Here is a 20,810-nt window from a genome sequence, read left to right on the forward strand (position 1 = left end):
TTGACCAATTTTTCTCTCATGCCTCTCTAATTCTCCACACCTGACTTGAGCTTTTCCTTCTCTAATGTCAGGGTGAATTTGATCATATTAAGATCCCTTGCCCCTAAGGGTTCTTTGAACTTAAGTGACCTAATTAATTCTGGTTCATTACAACACCCAATCCAGAATAGCTGATCACCAAGTGGTCTCAACCACCAAGATCAATCAACAAGATGCTCTAAAAGGGCATCTTGTAGGCATTCTAGGAATTCCTCCTCTTGAGACCAACACCGTACTAATTTTCCTAATCACCTGCATGACAATCCCTCATGAGTATTGTAACATTGCCCTTTTGGCACACATTGTAATTTGTGGACCACATACTTACTACTCTTTGGAGGTCTCTATACAATTCCCATCAGGGATTTTTTTTTTTTTTTTTTTTTTTTTTTTACATTTGCTGTTCCTTAATTCTACCCACAGATTCCACACCTTCCAACCCTATGCCACCTCTCTCTAATGATTTTATTCAATATTTTACCAACAGAGCCACACAACCCCACTACCAGCTTGTTATTTCAAGAAACATGTAAGTATCTGGGAAACAAGAGGACCTGCAGATGCTAGAAATCTAGAGAACTACACACAAAGTGCTGGAGGAGCTCAGCATGTCAGGCAGCATCTATGGTTAGGAATCAACATTTCGGACCAAGACTCTTCTTTGGGAGTCTTGATACCCATGTATCTGGAATATCAACAAGCAAAGACAACAGAAAGTAGTGCAAAATTGGGAAAACCTTTGACAAAATTTAGTTCAAGGCTTAAAAAAAACCTGCCAAACAGCTCAATAGTTAACAAATACAACAATGGCAATAAATACTTTCATCAAAACCGACATTGACTTTATTTAATGAAAATATGTTGGTCCCATTTCAATCAGTAAAGTTTACAAAGAATTGAAATGACAACTTTAGAAAAGACTATTTACACTCAGAACCACTTAGATTAACACTACCTTCGAAAGAAGGAGGAAGAGGAATAACACAAATGAAAGAGAAAATCACACAACCAGTCAGATAAAACTTCTGAGTGTATATTTTCATCAAAAATGAACAGGATTCAGCACTCCATGTGCGTATATGCAATCGTGATAAGAAATACAGACCTGAAAACTTAAATGAGAGGACAACTCAGAGAAATGAATCATCACGATTGAAGAAAACATTAACCAGTGGAATGAGTATGACCCTCCATGGGAGACATCCCAATGATCTGAGCAGACGAGATGGTGACAAGGAAGCATTGAGCACCTGACTGAGAGTTGGAGACCTCTTCCCAGAAACAGTGGGGTTCCTTGCAGAAATACAGGACAAGGTGGTTAACAAAAGGGGAAAAAAAAATCAAAAATGCACGAAATACAAACAAACAAGGCAGTAAGTGCAGAAAATGCCAAGAGAAACCAGACACAATCCAACACATTCAGGGATCCTGCAGCAGTTTAACTCAATCTGATTACTTAGAAAGGTACAAACAAGTGGCAAATATCATTCACCAAAATCTTGCTTTAAAATACAAACTCATGAATGCCTTCCATCACTTCATAAGGGCACCATAAATTCAAGCAGTTTTAGAGTCAAAATCTTACAAATTACATGATAATCCATACATTATTTCAGATAGGACAATCCATAATAACCATCCAGATATAATATTACAGGATAAACAAGCAGAAACAACTCCCTCAATAAATAAAACCATTCCCAACACACACATGTTCCTCGACCAGTGGAGCACCTCACCACAGGTATTGTTTGTGTCATCAGTCAGACAACCGAAAGATTTTCTCTGTCAATCAGCTTCCAAATGTCGTTACTCTGTCATTCGTTACCATGCCCCGCTCCTGATTCCCTTCTCCTCATCATACGTTCTTACCCCGACCATCGTCCAGATCCCCAAACTCTGCCCTGTGCAGACCTGCCTCTGGTTTCTGACCCTGCTCTGTTGAACATCCAACTTATGGTTTCCCATTCTGCTTTCAGTCTTTCAAGGACAGTGGTGTTTACAGCAACACTTGAGAAGCAGGGAAAATGACCCATAATCTGGAAATGAGCCCTGCATCAGGAGGTGAACTACCAATGTCATTGTTCCTCAGCCCAGAGATCAGAGGGGCGAAGCACATCTTAGACAGAACTACAGTCAACTCGACTTATTAAGTCTGCAGAAAATTCAAGGGAAACCTCTTCACCCACAGAGTGGTGACTGTTTGGAACCCGTCACCACACGGAGAGTGAGAGGGGAACAGCAGGGGAGGATTTAAAAGGACCGTCGTGGAACAGAAGCACTGGCAGGGTCCAGCCGGCCTGAGTTGATTCTCTACTGTACAGTAGGTCTGTTATAAATTCACCAAGTTCTGGAGACAGATTTTAAAATAGAACTGATTTATTTGTCGCAGATCCAGAATATTAAACTCTAGTCACATTAAATGTGAATGTGCAGAAGAAACTCCTCCCATGCCCAGTAACCAAATGAGATTTCTTAAGTTTGGCCGGGATGTGGGGGCTATCACCCCCTATATTAAGCTGCTAGCCGAGGCGAGAGTTACATATGGTTAGATAACCAAGTGAGTCGCTCTCCACTTTCACAGCAGGTGAACGGCCTCTCCCCAGTGTGAACTCAATGATGCACATTTGGTTGATTTGGCTGAGAGAATCTCTTCCCAAAGTCTGAGCAGGAGATCGGCCTCTACCCAGTGTGAACACACTGGTGTCTGTAGATTAGATGACCGAGTGAATCCCTTCCCACACACTGAGCAGGTGAACGGCCTCTTCAGTGTGAACTCGCTGATGTACCTTCAGATCGGATGAGGAAGTGAATCCCTTCCCGCAGTCTGAGCAGGTGAATGGCCACTCCCCAGTGTGAACTGACCGGTGTGCTTGTAGGTGATTTGACTGAGTGAATCCCTTCCCACAGTCTGAGCAGGTGAATGGCCTCTCTCCAGTGTGAACTCGCTGGTGTACCAGTAGGTTGGCTGACCGAGTGAATCCTTTCCCACAGTCTGAGCAGGTGAACAACGTCTCCCCAGTGTGAACTGACTTGTGTCCTTGTAGGCTAGCTGAGTGAATCCCTTCCCGCAGTCCGAGCAGGTGAACGGCCTCTCTCCAGTGTGAACTCGCTGATGTTCCTTCAGCTGAGCTGATATAGTGAATCTTTTCCCACAGCCCGAGCAGGTGAATGGCCTCACCCCAGTGTGAACTCGCTGGTGTACCAGTAGGTTGGATGACCGAGTGAATCCCTTCCTGCAGTCTGAGCAGGTGAATGGCCTCTCTCCAGTGTGAACTCACTGGTGAGCCATTAGGTCAGATGACTGAGTGAATCCTTCACCACAAATTCAGCAGATAACCAGCCTCTGCCCAGTGTGAACTGACTGGTGTGTCCACAGGTGGGAAGACCGACTGAATCCCTTCTCACACACAGAAGAGGTGAATGGCCTTGTCCCAGTGTGAACTTGCTGATGTACCTTCAGTTGAAATGACCGACTGAATCCATTCCCACTGTCTGAGCAGATGAATGGGTTCTCCCCTGTGTAAAATGACGGGCATGCCAGTCGTTCAGATGATCGAGTGAATCCCTCCCCACAATCTGAGCAGGAAGGATGATAGAGTGAAACCCTTGCTCCACTTCTTAAATATCTGGACAGAGACAGCAAAACTGGCGTGTTGTGTTCGAGGTTTCCGCAGACAAACTCCTTGCCATTTTTAGCCTGTAAAAAGATATACAAAATCCATCAGTGGGTGTAGGACAACATTTCAGATGAGATCACTTGAGTTGTCAATCTGTGATCTGGCATTACACTATTACATTGAAATTCAACCCAAGATGGAGAGAGAAATCATCTTCTAACTGGGCACAGTGCTGGTATCTGGAATGACCATCAAAATCTTTGATTCTCTTCCTGTCTCTATAAGAATGGGGCATTTCTGCCATCTCCAATCTGTGACCTGGCTCAGTCTGACTCTCTCCATTGGTATTATTCCCGGTTCCCACTGAGCTGCATGGGTGCCTGGCCCCACAATAACTGAAACACTCTCATACAAATAGCTGGTAGTACATTGCACACACCCACCACTCTGTGTAAAAAAACTTATCCCCTCGGTATCTATTTCCAAGCACCTTAAAACTATGCCCCCTCATGTTAGCCATTTCATCCCCGGGATAGAAACCTCTGGCTATCCACACGATCAATAACCCTCATCATCTTATACATCTAATAAAGGCTCTAAACATAAACAAGGAAATGATACATTGCTTTGAGGATTTGTTCGAAGTATACAAAATTATGAGGGTATAGATAGGGTAAATGCAAGCAGCTTTTTCCATTGAGGTTGGGTGGGATGACATCCAGAGGTCATGGGTACGTGGGGAAGGGGAAATTTTAACAGGAATATGTGGAAAAGCTCTTTACTGAAATGGTCGCGGGAGTGTGGAATGAGATGCCAGCACGAGTGGTGAACATGAGCTCAGTTTCACCATTTAAAAGAAGTTTGTTGGGAGAATGGATGGTAGGGGTATGGAGGGCGATGGTCCTGGTGCAGGTAGTTACATTAGACAGCTTAAATGTTTTTTCAGCATTGACTAGATGGGCCAAATAGCCTGTTTCTGTACTGAACTTCTCCATGTTTCTATGACAGAGAAGCTGGCCAAACTTGTTTGGAAGGGAAAAGGTAGGAGTGACAACAGAACAGCAATGGCTGGAGTTTCTGGGAGCAATTCGGGAGCTGAGTGATCGATACATCCCAAAGAAGTGGAAGCATTGGAAAGGCAGGAGGACACAACCTTGGCTGAAATTAGAAGCCAAAGCCAACATAAAAACCAAAGGGAGGGCAAACAAAAGAGTAAAAACTATTGGGAAGCTTTTAGAAACCAAAAGAAGATGACTAAAAAAGTCAGTTGAGCTCAGGGGGTGGAATTATGATATTGTAGTCATTAATGAGTTTTGGTAGCACCCAACAGTCTGAGGCATTTAGAGGAACAAAATATCCAGGGCCTCAATATCTCTTGAAAACCAAGGTACCCTGCACCAGTTACATTTCAACGTTTATTTTGGCAGGCTCGTACAAACTCTACACACTCAAAATTTCACTTCTGAAGGCCTCCCACATACCAAGTACTCCTTTGCCAGAAAACAGCCTGTCCCAAATCACCATCAAAATTGACCTTTCTCCAATTTAGAATCTCAACCCGTGGTCCAGACCTCTCTTTTTCCATATTTACTTTGAATTTCATGGCATTATGATCACTGATTTCTGTCACCGGCCCTGGATCATTTCCTAACAGCTAATTGCACACTTCTACGTCGGGAATTCTACGTACTGATTAAGGGCACATTTGACAAACTCTGCCCCATCTAGTCCTTTTACAGTATGGGAGTCCCAGTCAATATATGGAAAGTTAAAATCACTTACTGAATCAACCTTTGTTTTTTGGCATGGTCTGTGATCTCTCTACATCCCTCTGCGATAGTGACGGACAGTGAAATAGCTGACCAGGCCTCTTTTGAAGCAGCTGTCTCCACCCAGAAGACTCAGCTGTTTGATCTGACTCGTGCCTGTATCCTAGCAACAGACAAAAGTGTGAACGTTTACATAGACTCCTGTTATGCTTCTGGAGTTGTACATGACTACGGGGTTCTCTGGGAACATGGGGATTCCAAACTACCTCTGGCCACCCCATTAGTAATGCCACCTTTGTAAAAACTTTACTCACAGTTCTACAGCTACCTTGAGTTTTGGCTATTATTAAATGTACGGCCCACACCCACATGTCCGACCAGGTCACTAAAAGCAATGCTTTAGCAGATTAGACAGCGAAAAGTGTGGCACAATCCTCGGTAGTTGTGGTGCCCTCAGGTTCCCATCAAGCAACCCTCCGTGACTTAAGCAGAATGAGTTTGCCAGACATGCGGGAGGTACGTACTTTTCAGGGGTACGCCTCTGTGGAGGAGCGCAAACTGTGTTCCCAGATGGGGTGCCAAAAAGACCCTGACCTAGGTTTTTGGATCACCCCAGCGGGGCAGGTTTGTTTTCCTGCACAGTTTTTACCAATATTGGTCAATTAAATACATAATTGTACACACTGGGAAAGGAGGGAATGGTTGGTAAACTGTACCCTGCACACCGGGTACGACTCCCTTGACAGGTGGACCTTTTGCGCGTCTACAAGTTGATTTTATTGAATTGCCTGCAGTACATTGCTATAGATTCTGCATAGTTATTATAGACATGTTTAGTAGATGGATTGAAGCTATTCCAACAACCAATACTGTTATGACTGTTGTGAAGGTATTATTACAGGAAATAACTCTCAGGTATGCTGAGCTCTGACAATGGCCCACACTTAGTTGCAAAAGTAAAGGAAGGGTATGTAATGAACTAGCTATGAAGCAACAATTCCACTGTGTACACCACCCACGGGCCGCTGGCATAGTGGAAACAGCCAATGGCACTCTGAAGAGTAAATTGGCTGAACTAACAGCAAAGACAGGACTCACTTGGTTGAAGGTCCTACCGTTAGCCCTATTTCACATGAGGGTTACTCCACAGGGGAAAACAGAGTTGCCACCAACTGAAATCTTTTATGGACGGCCCATGAGGACACCCTGGGGACCAAGACCTTGTGTACCATTGCTCCCGTAAAGTTGACCAGCAAAATTGGATATGCATACACTAGGGGAAGAGATGGGGAAATATATATGCCAACTAACCAAAATTCTCCAAGCATTACATTCACAGATACGACAGGCTTACAAGAAAGAGAACTACCCTGCAGACAGGAGTGAATATCCCATCATAGAACCAGGGAATTTTGTCCTGATCAAGAACTGGGATCGAGGGAAACTCGGAGCTCGGTGGAGAGGACCATGTCAGGAGTTACTGACCACTCCCACGGCTGTGAAGCTGAAGGGGCAATCTCGGTGGATACATCAAACAGACTACAAACGTGTTACTGAAGGAACTGAAGGACTCTCTAGGACTAAAGGAAAATGTATTGGTTGATAGTAGTGTTCGTGTTTATGTCTTTGACAGGGCTCACCCCAGCATCCAGGGGCCCACATGTTAACATCTTTCTGTCTCTCTGTCACACCTATGGTGGGTTTGTGCCGAAATTCACCAACATGGTAAAACTATGATTCCAATGTCAGCAATCCTGCTCAACCAGAGTGAGGAACTCTCAGCCTGGGCTTTCTCAAATTACACCCGGAGAAGAGAGGTGAGGAACTGTAGCCCAGTCAGAGATGACTGTGACTGTCAGTGTTTTGAGGGATGGTATTGCAAGCCCCTACCAAACGGAACTTCCTATACTGGGAAACATGCATCCTGGCCATACTTGCAGATGCCCAGCAGTGGAGAGGAATAACTGAGACTGAATGATTTTGGATGATCACTTTTCTCTCCTACAGAGTAGCCAGGAATTCATGAGAGACAATCAATTTGGCTATAGCACTTGAAGAGCTGGCCACAATACTCCAGGGGCCCAGACACAAACACAGGCCCAAGTAACAGAAATATCTACTGAAATGATTGCAATCCGGCAAACAGTACTACAGAATTGTAAAGCTTTAGATTTTATCCCAGCTGAGAAGGGGGGAACCTGTGCTATTATTGACATAGAATGCCGCACCTATATCCCTGATGAGTCTAATATTACATCCTTCTCCGAGCACACTGCCAAGGAAACTGACAGCATCAAGAGAGTAGGGCAGGATTTACATGAGTTCACCAAAGGTACGAAATGGTGATCTTCGAAGGCCTGTTCGGTAATATATGGGGCATGATACTGCATTATGTTGTACATAGCATTGTAATAATTACTGTTGTATGCTGCTTTTACCCACTGATAAGTCAATGCTGTACTCAGTTGCTTTCTCTGTAAAAAAATTACTGCTTTGTTGATCATGTAATGATCAAAAGGAGGGAATGATAAAGAATGTAAAAGGGTTAACACTTTCTTAAACAATAGCAGCCTGTTTTTCTGAAAGAAACTGCTGATGATCAACAGATGTGCTAAGCCATGCTGAGCCATATTTCTTCTTGAGGGTAGCTAGCTGGGGTTTCAGGATGCTTATCTCCCTGTACACTCATGCGTAGGGATAGGACAGCTTCAGTCTGTTCTGTGTGTATAAGCCATTATGACAATTTGTAATTTGTATTTAGGGGCTGTCATGCAGTAAATAACTTTGGCTCCAGCCTGTCTTGTGTGGGGGGTATCTGGACGGATATATCTGTGGTGCAAGGGGAATTGTTAGTCAGTTAGTGGATTGGGCGGGAACAGTCCCAGACTGTTCCTGTTTGAGTGACTAACTGAGTCAGCCCCGGGTGCTTGGAATAAAGAGTTTGTACTTGTACGGTCTCTGAGTGACTTTATCAGGATTCGACTTCCACAGAATGGGAGTGGTTTTAAAGGGCTGGGCTGCTGGACCTGGAGTAATTGCAACTGGGTCTGACAGAGGCATAGCTGATTCTTCAGTCTCACTCCAACTATTTCCGACCTTCCTTTGTACAGGTATGTAATGTCTAAAGGACCAGTGTTTGAGTAAATGAGACTCACCAAACTTTCTCCTGACTGAATCACTGGATTCTCCAAGTCAGGTGGGTTCTCTCCAGTTGATGCTGTCAATCCTCGGGCTGGTTCACTTGTTGCTGTTCCCTCATCTTCAGTCGTGGTTTGCTTCCAGTTGGGGTTTTTCTACCAATAAATCTCTCACCGCAGGTCTAACTTTAACATGAAAGATAATGAAGCACATTAACAATTTCTGCTTAATGTTACTATGAACAAAACACGGAAATTTAAACGTTGAAGGCAGATATAATGATCTCAGTGAACAATCTTTTATTGTCCCTCACACGTCACAAAACAATATTGGATAAGAAGGAGCCATCATTCAGTCATGGTAAGACATAAGACACAGGAACAGAATTAGGTGATTCGATCCATCTGGTCTGCCCTACCACTCAACCATGGCTGAGTTTTATTCCAACACCATATTCCTGCCTTCTTCCTGTAACCCTGAAGCTACTTAGCAATCATGAATATATTAATCTCTGTCATAAATATACCCAAATGGCAGCCTCAACCAACATCTGCTGCAACAAATTCCACAGATCAGACATCTTTTGGCCAAAAAACTTTTTCTTATCTCAGTTTTAAAGGGAAGCATCTTTATTCTGATACTGTGCTGTCAGATCACAGACTCTCCGTCTAATGGAAACATCATCTCCACGTCCACTGTATCCAGGCTTTTTAGCATCCGGTAGGTTTACTTAACCATACATCCCTCCACAACCCCCACCGTCCCTCTGAACACAAGTCCAGAACCATCAAATGCTCCTCATACATAAAGCTGATCATTCCTGAGATTATTCTTGTAAATCTTGTTAGCAACAACTGTATTGAACACATTTCCAGGAATAACAGACAAATTGGTACCAGGATAATTTACAGGGAAAAGTTGTGGCTTCTTTACTGTTCTACAATCACAGAACAAGCCATTTCCATTTCCTGGATAAAACAGGTCCAGTTCAGGAAATGTAAACCATTCCCAGGTGAATGTAATAAAAAGAAACTGGAATTACCAGAAATACTGAGCAGGTGAGGAACAGCTGTGGGGAGAGGAAAAAACTTAACGATTCAGGTTAATAACGTTTTGTTAGAATGACTTCAAACATTTTCAGTTTTTAGTGCAGATCTCCAGCAACTTGAGTTTCTGTTTGATTTCCACTGCCTGACAGACGGTGGGGTGGGGGGGATTTTCCAAACACAGTTCGAACACTGAACCCCAGGTCTATTTCTACTGGTGCAAACACAAAGCACCCTGTCCCTGTGAGAATGGAATGGGAACTCATCCTCTCCTCAGATTAGCAGTTATTGCTTCCAAGGAAACTCCAGAGACAAACATCTGATCCCAGAACAGAAATACTCACTCAACACCTCATAAATCTGGGCAGCTCGATCCCTGGGTCCATTTTACCTACATTGAAAACTGTGATATCCCAGGACCCAACCTCACAGAGTCACACTGCTGAATCTGCCACTCACCAACTTTGAGAGTCTCACACATTGTCCCCGCATCTCACACAGGGTAGTGCAATCCGTGATTTCCCCACAACCAATATCCAGCTGCTTGAACTCCAGCTTCCCACCACTCTGTGAAAAGAACAAACTTGCCGCTCACATCTCCTCTCACCTTAAATGTATTAAGACATTTCAACACCCAGAAAAAATATATCGTCTGTCCACTCTATCTGTTCCTCTCATAATCTTATAAACGTCCACCCAGTCTCACCCCAGCCTGCGCTGCTCTAGAGAAAACAATACGTTTGTCCAACCTCTCATTATAGCTCATGCCCTCTAACCCAGGCAGTATCCTGGTAAACCTCTTCTGCGCCCTCTCCAAAGCCCCGACATCCTTCCGAGTGTGGGGGCGTCCAGAACTGTATGAAACACTCCAAATGTGGTCCAACCAGTTTTATGAAGCTGCAACACAACTTTCCAACTTTTGAACTCAATGCTTCAACTAATAAAGACAACCATGACATTTGCCTTCTTATCCACACAATAAATCTCTTTCAGGGAGTGATGAACTTAGAGTCTAAGATCCCTCTGATCATCAACACTGTTCAGGGTTTTGCATTCAACAGTGTACTATCTCATACATTCCACCTACCGAGCTGCCAAGATGATCATCAGTAATCAAATCTCACTGAGATTTCTCAGCTCCTGTTGAATTTATTGCCAAGTGCACAAGTACGGGAAGGTACAGGTACAGAGAAACACTGACTTGTGGCAGCATCACAGGCAAGTACATTCAGATAACACACGGAACACAAATTATATGATTCTCTGTCAGTAACAATCTATAAATATGTTTCATGTCATTGATAATATATAAAATACATTCCGTCATGATCAATATTAAAATGTGCATTTTGTATCAATAACAGACTTGGAAATGTTGAATTTGGTCCCTGTCTACATTCCTCCTGTAATCCACAACCGTCTCCTCTGTTTTTGTCACCATGAGGGAGAGGTTGTTTTCTTGACACCAGTGTGTCGGGGTGATGATTTCTTCTCTGCAGGCTGCCTCGTTATTATTTGAGATGAGGCCAGTCAGTGTAGTGTCGTCAGCAAATTGAACTAGCAGGTTGGATCGGTGGGTGGCGAGACAGTCACAAGTACACAGAGAGTAAAGGGAACGGGATGTGTGTGAGTGTGCTGAGGGTCGGAGAGACGGTCACGGGTGCACCGAGAGTAAAGGGGACGGGGTGTGTGTGAGTGCTGAGGGTCGGAGAGACGGTCACGGGTGCACAGAGAGTAAAGGGGACGGTGTGTGAGTGTGCTGAGGGTCGGAGAGACGGTCACGGGTGCACAGAGAGTAAAAGAGACGGGGTGTGTGTGAGTGTGTGCTGAGGGTCGGAGAGACGGTCATGGGTGCACAGAGAGTAAAAGAGACGGGGTGTGAGTGTGTGTGCTGAGGGTCGGACACATGGTCACGGGTGCACAGAGAGTAAAGGGGACGGGTGTGTGTGTGTGTGTGTGTGTGTGTGTGTGTATGTGTGTGCGCTGAGGGTCAGAGAGACGGTCAGAGGAGCACAGAGAGTAAGGGGGACGGGGTGTGTGTGAGTGTGCTGAGGGTCGGAGAGACGGTCACAGGTGCACAGAGAGTAAAGGGGACGGGGTGTGTGAGTGTGTTGAGGGTCGGAGAGACGGTCACGGGTGCACAGAGAGTAAAGGGGACGGGGTGTGTGTGAGAGTGTGCTGAGGGTCGGAGAGACGGTCATGGGTGCACAGACAGTAAAGGGGACGGGTGTGTGTGTGAGTCTGCTGAGGGTCGGAGAGACAGTCACAAGTGCACAGAGAGTAAAGGGGACGGGGTCTGGGTGTGTGTGTGAGGGTCGGAAAGACGGTCATGGGTGCAGAGAGAGTAAAAGGGACGGGGTGTGTGAGTGAGTGTGCTGAGGGTCGGAGAGACGGTCACGGGTGCACAGAGAGTAAAGGGGACGGGGAGTGTGAGTGTGTACTGAGGGTCGGAGAGACGGTCACGGGTGCACAGAGAGTAAAAGGGACGGGGTGTGTGAGTGAGTGTGCTGAGGGTCGGAGAGACGGTCACGGGTGCACAGAGAGTTAAGGGGATGGGGTGTGTGTGAGTGTACTGAGGGTCGGAGAGACAGTCATGGGTGCACAGAGAGTAAAGGGAACGGGGTGTGTGTGTGTGTGTGTGTGTGTGTGTGTGTGTGTGTGTGTGTGTGTGTGTGTGCTGAGGGTCAGAGAGACAGTCATGGATGCACAGAGAGTAAAGATGACAGGGTGTGTGTGAGTGTGCTGAGGGTCGGAGAGACGGTCACAGGTGCACAGAGAGTAAAGGGGACGGAGTGTGTGTGAGTGTGCTGAGGGTTGCAGAGACGGTCACAGGTGCACAGAGAGTAAAGGGGACAGGGTGTGTGAGTGTGCTGAGGGTCGGAGAGACGGTCATGGGTGCACAGAGAATAACGGGGACAGGGTGTGTGTGAGTGTGCTGAGGGTCGGAGAGACAATCACGGGTGCAAAGAGAGGAAACGGGACGGTGTGTGAGTGAGTGTGCTGAGGGTCGGAGAGACGGTCACGGGTTCACAGAGAGTAAAGGGGACGGGGAGTGTGTGAGTGTGCTGAGGGTCGGAGAGACGGTCAAGGGTGCACAGAGAGTAAAGGGGACGGGGTGTGTGAGTGTGCTGAGGGTCGGAGAGACGGTCACGGGTACACAGAGAGTAAAGGGGACGGGGTGTGTGTGAGTGTGCTGAGGGTCAGAGAGACGGTCACGGGTGCACAGAGAGTAAAGGGGACGGGGTGTGTGAGTGTGCTGAGGGTCGGAGAGACGGTCACGGGTGCACAGAGAGTAAAGGGGACGGGGTGTGTGAGTGTGCTGAGGGTCGGAGAGACGGTCACGGGTGCACAGAGAGTAAAGGGGACGGGGTGTGTGAGTGTGCTGAGGGTCGGAGAGACGGTCACGGGTGCACAGAGAGTAAAGGGGACGGGGTGTGTGTGTGTGTGCTGAGGGTCGGAGAGACGGTCACGAGTGCACAGAGAGTAAAGGGGACATGGTGTGTGAGTGAGCTGAGGGACGGAGAGACAGTCATGAGTGCACAGAGAGAAAAGGGAACGGGGTGTGTGTGTGTGTGTGTGTGTGTCTGTGTGTGAGTGTGTGTGTGTGTGTGTGAGAGTGCTGAGGGTCAGAGAGACAGTCATGGATGCACAGAGAGTAAAGGGGACAGGGTGTGTGTGAGTGTGTGCTGAGGGTTGGAGAGACGGTCAGGGGTGCACAGAGATTAAAGGGGAATGGGTGTGAGAGTGTGCTGAGTGTTGGAGAGACGGTAACGGGTGCACAGAGAGTAAAGGGGACAGGGTGAGTGTGAGTGTGCTGAGGGTCGGAGAGACGGTCACGGGTGCACAGAGAGTAAAGGGGACAGGGTGTGTGTGAGTGTGCTGAGGGTCGGAGAGACGGTCATGGGTGCACAGAGAGTAAAGGGGACGGGGTGTGTGTGAGTGTGCTGAGGGTCGGAGAGACGGTCATGGGTGCACAGAGAGTAAAGGGGACGGGTGTGTGAGTGTGTGTGCTGAGGGTCGGAGAGACAGTCACGGGTGCACAGAGAGTAAAGGGGACGGGTGTGTGAGTGAGTGTGCTGAGGGTCGGAGAGACGGTCACGGGTGCACAGAGAGTAAAGGGGACGGGGTGTGTGTGAGTGTGCTGAGGGTCGGAGAGACGGTCATGGGTGCACAGAGAGTAAAGGGGACGGGGTGTGTGTGAGTGTGCTGAGGGTCGGAGAGACAGTCACGGGTGCACAGAGAGTAAAGGGGACGGGGTGTGTGTGAGTGTGCTGAGGGTCGGAGAGACGGTCACGGGTGCACAGAGAGTAAAGGGGACGGGGGTGTGTGAGTGTGCTGAGGGTCGGAGAGACGGTCACGGGTGCACAGAGAGTAAAGGGGACGGGGTGTGTGTGAGTGTGCTGAGGGTCGGAGAGACGGTCACGGGTGCACAGAGAGTAAAGGGGACGGGGTGTGTGAGAGTGTGCTGAGGGTCGGAGAGACAGTCACGGGTGCACAGAGAGTAAAGGGGACGGGGTGTGAGTGTGTGTGCTGAGGTCCGGAGACACGGTCACGGGTGCACAGAGGGTAAAGGGGACGGGGTGTGTGTGAGTGTGTGGAGGGTCAGAGAGACAGACACGGGTGCACAGAGAGTAAAGGGGACGGGGTGTGTGTGACTGTGCGGAGGGTCGGAGAGACAGTCACAGGTGCACAGAGAGTAAAGGGAACGGGGTGTGTGTGAGTGTGCTGAGGGTCGGAGAGACGGTCACGGGTGCACAGAGAGTAAAGGGGACGGGGTGTGTGTGAGTGTGCTGAGGGTCAGAGAGACGGTCACGGGTGCACAGAGAGTAAAGGGGACGGGGTGTGTGTGAGTGTGCTGAGGGTCGGAGAGACGGTCACGGGTGCACAGACAGTAAAGGGGACAGGGTGTGAGTGTGTGTGCTGAGGGTCGGAGAGACGGTCACGTGTGCACAGAGTGTAAAGGGGACGAGGTGTGTGTGTGTGCGGAGGGTCGGAGAGACGGTCACAGGTGCCCAGAGAGTAAAGGGAACGGGGTGTGTGTGAGTGTGCTGAGGGTCGGAGAGACGGTCACGGGTGCACAGAGAGTAAAGGGGACAGGGTGTGTGTGTGTGTGCTGAGGGTCGGAGAGACAGTCATGTGTGCACAGAGAGTAAAGGGGTCGGGGTGTGTGTGTGCGGAGGGTCGGAGAGATGGTCACGGGTGCACAGATAGTAAAGGGGACGGGGTGTGTGTGAGTGTGTGCTGAGGGTCGGAGAGACGGTCATGGGTGCACAGACAGTAAAGGGGACGGGTGAGTGTGTGAGTGTGCTGAGGGTCGGAGAGACGGTCACGAGTGCACAGAGAGTAAAGGGGACGGGGTGTGTGTGAGGATCGGAGAGACAGTCACAAGTGCACAGAGAGTAAAGGGGACGGGGTCTGGGTGTGTGTGTGAGGGTCGGAAAGACGGTCATGGGTGCACAGAGAGTAAAGGGGACGGGGTGTGTGTGTGAGTGTGCTGAGGGTCAGAGAGACAGTCATGGGTGCACAGAGAGTAAAGGGGACAGGGTGTGTGTGTGTGCTGAGGGTCGGAGAGACGGTCATGGGTACACAGAGAGTAAAGGGGACGGGATGTGTGTGAGTGTGCTGAGGGTCGGAGAGACGGTCACGGGTGCACAGAGAGTAAAGGGGACGGGGTGTGTGTGAGTGTGCTGAGGGTCGGAGAGACGGTCACGGGTGCACAGAGAGTAAAGGGGACGGGGTGTGTGAGTGTGCTGAGGGTCGGAGAGACGGTCACGGGTGCACAGAGAGTAAAGGGGACGGGGTGAGTGTGAGTGTGCTGAGGGTTGGAGAGACGGTCACGGGTGCACAGAGAGCAAAGGGGACGGGGTGTGAGTGAGTGTGCTGAGGGTCGGAGAGACGGTCACGGGTGCACAGAGAGTAAAGGGGACGGGGTGTGTGTGAGTGTGCTGCAGGTCGGAGAGACAGTCACGGGTGCACAGAGAGTAAAGGGGACGGGGTGTGTGAGAGTGTGCTGAGGGTCGGAGAGACAGTCACGGGTGCACAGAGAGTAAAGGGGACGGGGTGTGTGTGAGTGTGTGCTGAGGGTCGGAGAGACGGTCATGGGTGCACAGAGAGTAAAGGGGACGGGTGTGTGTGTGAGTGTGCTGAGGGTCGGAGAGACAGTCACAAGTGCACAGAGAGTAAAGGGGACGGGGTCTGGGTGTGTGTGTGAGGGTCGGAAAGACGGTCATGGGTGCACAGAGAGTAAAGGGGACGGGGTGTGTGAGTGAGTGTGCTGAGGGTCGGAGAGACGGTCACGGGTGCACAGAGAGTAAAGGGGACGGGGTGTGTGAGTGTGTGCTGAGGGTCGGAGAGACGGTCACGGGTGCACAGAGAGTAAAGGGGACGGGGTGTGTGAGTGAGTGTGCTGAGGGTCGGAGAGACGGTCACGGGTGCACAGAGAGTAAAGGGGACGGGGTGTGTGTGAGTGTGCTGAGGGTCGGAGAGACAGTCACGGGTGCACAGAGAGTAAAGGGGACGGGGTGTGTGTGTGTGTGTGTGTGTGTGTGTGTGTGTGTGTGTGTGTGTGTGAGTGTGCTGAGGGTCAGAGAGACAGTCATGGGTGCACAGAGAGTAAAGGGGACAGGGTGTGTGTGAGTGTGCTGAGGGTCGGAGAGACGGTCACGGGTGCACAGAGAGTAAAGGGGACGGGGTGTGTGTGAGTGTGCTGAGGGTCGGAGAGACGGTCACGGGTGCACAGAGAGTAAAGGGGACGGGGTGTGTGAGTGTGCTGAGGGTCGGAGAGACGGTCATGGGTGCACAGAGAGTAAAGGGGACAGGGTGTGTGTGAGTGTGCTGAGGGTCGGAGAGACAATCACGGGTGCACAGAGAGTAAAGGGGACGGGTGTGTGAGTGAGTGTGCTGAGGGTCGGAGAGACGGTCACGGGTGCACAGAGAGTAAAGGGGACGGGGTGTGTGTGAGTGTGCTGAGGGTCGGAGAGACGGTCACGGGTGCACAGAGAGTAAAGGGGACGGGGTGTGTGAGTGTGCTGAGGGTCGGAGAGACGGTCACGGGTACACAGAGAGTAAAGGGGACGGGGTGTGTGTGAGTGTGCTGAGGGTCGGAGAGACGGTCACGGGTGCACAGAGAGTAAAGGGGACGGGGTGTGTGAGTGTGCTGAGGGTCGGAGAGACGGTCACGGGTGCACAGAGAGTAAAGGGGACGGGGTGTGTGAGTGTGCTGAGGGTCGGAGAGACGGTCACGGGTGCACAGAGAGTAAAGGGGACGGGGTGTGTGAGTGTGCTGAGGGTCGGAGAGACGGTCACGGGTGCACAGAGAGTAAAGGGGACGGGGTGTGTGTGTGTGTGCTGAGGGTCGGAGAGACGGTCACGGGTGCACAGAGAGTAAAGGGGACATGGTGTGTGAGTGAGCTGAGGGACGGAGAGACAGTCATGAGTGCACAGAGAGAAAAGGGAACGGGGTGTGTGTGTGTGTGTGTGTGTGTCTGTGTGTGAGTGTGTGTGTGTGTGTGAGAGTGCTGAGGGTCAGAGAGACAGTCATGGATGCACAGAGAGTAAAGGGGACAGGGTGTGTGTGAGTGTGTGCTGAGGGTTGGAGAGACGGTCAGGGGTGCACAGAGATTAAAGGGGAATGGGTGTGAGAGTGTGCTGAGTGTTGGAGAGACGGTAACGGGTGCACAGAGAGTAAAGGGGACAGGGTGAGTGTGAGTGTGCTGAGGGTCGGAGAGACGGTCATGGATGCACAGAGAGTAAAGGGGACGGGGTGTGTGTGCTGAGGGTCGGAGAGACGGTCACGTGTGCACAGAGATTAAAGGGGTAGGGGTGTGTGTGTCTGGTGAGGGTCGGAGACATGGTCACGGGTGCACAGAGAGTAAAGGGGACGAGGTCTGTGTGTGTGTGCTGAGGGTCGGAGAGACAGACAAGGGTGCACAGAGAGTAAAGGGGACGGGGTGTGTGTGAGTGTGCTGAGGGTCGGAGAGACAGTCACGGGTGCACAGAGAGTAAAGGGGACGGGGTGTGTGTGAGTGTGCTGAGGGTCGGAGAGACGGTCACGGGTGCACAGAGAGTAAAGGGGACGGGGTGTGTGAGTGTGCTGAGGGTCGGAGAGACGGTCACGGGTGCACAGAGAGTAAAGGGGACGGGGTGTGTGAGTGTGCTGAGGGTCGGAGAGACGGTCACGGGTGCACAGAGAGTAAAGGGGACGGGGTGTGTGTGAGTGTGCTGAGGGTCGGAGAGACGGTCACGGGTGCACAGAGAGTAAAGGGGACGGGGTGTGTGTGTGCTGAGGGTCGGAGAGACGGTCACGGGTGCACAGAGAGTAAAGGGGACGGGGTGTGTGTGAGTGTGCTGAGGGTCGGAGAGACGGTCATGGGTGCACAGACAGTAAAGGGGACGGAGTGTGTGTGAGTGTGCTGAGGGTCGGAGAGACGGTCATGGGTGCACAGAGAGTAAAGGGGACGGGGTGTGTGAGTGTGCTGAGGGTCGGAGAGACGGTCATGGGTGCACAGAGAGTAAAGGGGACAGGGTGTGTGTGAGTGTGCTGAGGGTCGGAGAGACAATCACGGGTGCACAGAGAGTAAACGGGACGGTGTGTGAGTGAGTGTGCTGAGGGTCGGAGAGACGGTCACGGGTTCACAGAGAGTAAAGGGGACGGGGAGTGTGTGAGTGTGCTGAGGGTCGGAGAGACGGTCATGGGTGCACAGAGAGTAAAGGGGACGGGGTGTGAGTGTGTGTGCTGAGGGTCGGAGAGACGGTCACGGGTGCACAGAGAGTAAAGGGGACGGGGTGTGTGTGTGTGCTGAGGGTCGGAGAGACGGTCACGGGTGCACAGAGAGTAAAGGGGACGGGGTGTGTGAGTGTGCTGAGGGTCGGAGGGACAGTCACGGGTACACAGAGAGTAAAGGGGACAGGGTGTGTGTGTGTGTGCTGAGGGTCGGAGAGACAGTCACGTGTGCACAGAGAGTAAAGGGGACGGAGTGTGAGTTTGTGTTGTGAGGGTCGGTGACATGGTCACGGGTGCACAGAGAGTAAAGGGCACGGGGTGTGTGTGTGCGGAGGGTCGGAGAGATGGTCACGGGTGCACAGAGAGTAAAGGGGACGGGGTGTGTGTGAGTGTGCTGAGGGTCGGAGAGACGCTCATGGGTGCACAGACAGTAAAGGGGACGGAGTGTGTGTGAGTGTGCTGAGGGTCGGAGAGACGGTCACGGGTGCACAGAGAGTAAAGGGGACAGGGTGTGTGTGAGTGTGCTGAGGGTCGGAGAGACGGTCATGGGTGCACAGAGAGTAAAGGGGACGGGGTGTGTGTGTGCTGAGGGTCGGAGAGACGGTCATGGGTGCACAGAGAATAAAGGGGACAGGGTGTGTGTGAGTGTGCTGAGGGTCGGAGAGACAATCACGGGAGCACAGAGAGTAAAGGGGACGGTGTGTGAGTGAGTGTGCTGAGGGTCGGAGAGACGGTCACGGGTGCACAGAGAGTAAAGGGGACGGGGTGTGTGTGAGTGTGCTGAGGGTCGGAGAGACGGTCACGGGTGCACAGAGAGTAAAGGGGACGGGGTGTGTGTGAGTGTGCTGAGGGTCGGAGAGACAGTCACGGGTGCACAGAGAGTAAAGGGGACAGGGTGTGTGTGAGTGTGCTGAGGGTCGGAGAGACGGTCACGGGTGCACAGAGAGTAAAGGGGACGGGGTGTGTGAGTGTGCTGAGGGTCGGAGAGACGGTCACGGGTGCACAGAGAGTAAAGGGGACGGGGTGTGTGTGAGTGTGCTGAGGGTCGGAGAGACAGTCACGGGTGCACAGAGAGTAAAGGGGACGGGGTGTGTGTGAGTGTGCTGAGGGTCGGAGAGACAGTCACGGGTGCACAGAGAGTAAAGGGGACGGGGTGTGAGTGTGTGTGCTGAGGGTCGGAGAGACGGTCACGGGTGCACAGAGAGTAAAGGGGACGGGGTGTGTGTGAGTGTGCTGAGGGTCAGAGAGACAGTCACGGGTGCACAGAGAGTAAAGGGGACGGGGTGTGTGTGAGTGTGCTGAGGGTCGGAGAGACAGTCACGGGTGCACAGAGAGTAAAGGGGACGGGGTGTGTGTGAGTGTGCTGAGGGTCGGAGAGACGGTCACGGGTGCACAGAGAGTAAAGGGGACGGGGTGTGTGTGAGTGTGCTGAGGGTCGGAGAGACGGTCACGGGTGCACAGAGAGTAAAGGGGACGGGGTGTGTGTGAGTGTGCTGAGGGTCGGAGAGACGGTCACGGGTGCACAGAGAGTAAAGGGGACGGGGTGTGAGTGAGTGTGCTGAGGGTCGGAGAGACGGTCACGGGTGCACAGAGAGTAAAGGGGACGGGTGTGTGTGTGTGTGCTGAGGGTCGGAGAGACGGTCACGGGTGCACAGAGAGTAAAGGGGACGGGGTGTGTGTGAGTGTGCTGAGGGTCGGAGAGACGGTCACGGGTGCACAGAGAGTAAAGGGGACAGGGTGTGTGTCAGTGTGCTGAGGGTCGGAGAGACAGTCATGTGTGCACAGAGAGTAAAGGGGACGGGGTGTGTGTGTGCTGAGGGTCGGAGAGATGGTCACGGGTGCACAGAGAGTAAAGGGGACGGGGTGTGTGTGAGTGTGTGCTGAGGGTCGGAGAGACGGTCACGGGTGCACAGAGAGTAAAGGGGACGGGTGAGTGTGTGAGTGTGCTGAGGGTCGGAGAGACGGTCACGGGTGCACAGAGAGTAAAGGGGACGGGGTGTGTGTGAGGATCGGAGAGACAGTCACAAGTGCACAGAGAGTAAAGGGGACGGGGTCTGGGTGTGTGTGTGAGGGTCGGAAAGACGGTCATGGGTGCACAGAGAGTAAAGGGGACAGGGTGTGTGTGTGAGAGTGCTGAGGGTCAGAGAGACAGTCACGGGTGCACAGAGAGTAAAGGGGACGGGGTGTGTGTGTGTGCTGAGGGTCGGAGAGACGGTCATGGGTACACAGAGAGTAAAGGGGACGGGATGTGTGTGAGTGTGCTGAGGGTCAGAGAGACGGTCACGGGTGCACAGAGAGTAAAGGGGACGGGGTGTGTGTGAGTGTGCTGAGGGTCGGAGAGACGGTCACGGGTGCACAGAGAGTAAAGGGGACGGGGTGTGTGTGTGTGCTGAGGGTCGGAGAGACGGTCACGGGTGCACAGAGAGTAAAGGGGACGGGGTGTGTGTGAGTGTGCTGAGGGTCGGAGAGACGGTCA

At 50.9% G+C, this 20,810-nt stretch overlaps 1 long non-coding RNA gene across 1 annotated transcript in view; it reads right to left on the reverse strand.

The window, feature by feature from the left end:
• Positions 1–869: 869 nt before the first annotated feature.
• LOC134342126 (uncharacterized) overlaps positions 870–20,810 on the reverse strand; it is a 64,766-nt gene continuing 44,825 nt past the window's right edge. The window contains exons 2-4 of the long non-coding RNA XR_010016951.1: positions 8,584–8,751; positions 5,442–5,591; positions 870–3,739 (exon numbers count right to left, since the gene is read on the reverse strand). This is a non-coding gene — a long non-coding RNA (uncharacterized LOC134342126). The remainder of the gene's footprint in view (positions 3,740–5,441; positions 5,592–8,583; positions 8,752–20,810) is intronic.

Source organism: Mobula hypostoma, unplaced genomic scaffold (assembly GCF_963921235.1).
Source record: "Mobula hypostoma unplaced genomic scaffold, sMobHyp1.1 scaffold_45, whole genome shotgun sequence".
NCBI classification, from domain to species: domain Eukaryota; kingdom Metazoa; phylum Chordata; class Chondrichthyes; order Myliobatiformes; family Myliobatidae; genus Mobula; species Mobula hypostoma.